The sequence below is a fragment of the Gavialis gangeticus genome, unplaced genomic scaffold (assembly GCF_001723915.1).
Source record: "Gavialis gangeticus isolate Ggan-Ray unplaced genomic scaffold, GavGan_comp1, whole genome shotgun sequence".
Classification (NCBI taxonomy): Eukaryota; Metazoa; Chordata; order Crocodylia; family Gavialidae; genus Gavialis; species Gavialis gangeticus.
In genome coordinates, this window is record NW_017729031.1 from 70,340,123 (window position 1) to 70,341,296 (window position 1,174).

The following is a 1,174-nucleotide window of genomic DNA, read 5'->3' on the forward strand; positions in this document are numbered from 1 at the left end:
ACTCCCCCATCCAAATCATTGATAAAGATGTTGAAAAGCACAAGTCCAAACACCAGCCCCTGAGGGACACCACTGACCACTTCATACCAGGATGAGACACATCTGCTCATGAGAACTCTCTGGGTCCTACCCGGTAGCCAGTTTCCCACCCACTGAACCATCGATCAGCCGAGTCCACAATCTTCTAGTTTTCTCACAAGGGTATTGTGGGATATTAGATCAAAAGCCTTTTGGAAGTCTAGGTATATAACGTCTACCTCATCTCCCATGCCCAGGTGGCAAGAGACCTGGTCATAGAAGGAGATGAGATTGGTAAGACAAGACCTACCCGTGAGAAAGCTATACTGGCTGTCATTCAGAATCTTACCTTCTGTGAGCATATTGCACATAGATTCTTTAATGAGCTTTTCCAGGATTTTCCCTGGGATGGAGGTTAGTTGCCTGGGCCCACCCTCTTCCCCTTCTTGAAGACGAGCATGATGTTGTCCCTCTTTGAATGCCCAAGTATTTCCCCTGTGCACCACAAATTCTGAAAGAGCTTTGCCAGGGGTTCCGTGATGACCGTAGCCAACTCCTTCAGCACTCCTGTCTCGCTAACTTAAAATGTCTACCTTCACTACTGGGTATTGCACTCACTCAGCATCCACAGTGGGGAGGCTGTCAGTCTTGGCATGTCCTCTATAAGCCTTATCTCACTTGACTTTCCCCTTGGTCTGGTGAAATACCAAAGCAAAGTGGGCATTTGAGAGTTCAGGTTTTTCCTGAATGTCAGTTACCAGCTGTCCCAAGGTGTTAAGCAGGGTTCCCACACTTCCATTTGTTTTCCTTCTAGTGCCTACATACCTAAAGAAGGACTTCTTATTGTCCTTGACTCCCATGACTAACCTAAACTCAGTTGCCACCTTGGCTTTCCTGATAATTTCCCTACAAGTGCTGGCCACTGTTGTATAGTTCTCCTTGAGAACTATCCCTAGGTGCCACTGTGCATACACCTTTTTTCTTTTTTAACAGGACCCCGTCTCTAAGCCAGGTGCTTGCCAGCCCTTCTGCTACCTTTCTTCTTTGCAGGAATGGTGTTCTTTTGTGTTTCAAAGATCATGTCCTTGGGGTGCACAAAGAGTGGCCGTTGGTCATTTGCCTTCCCTTCCTGGTCCTGCTTCACCTCCCCTACTAA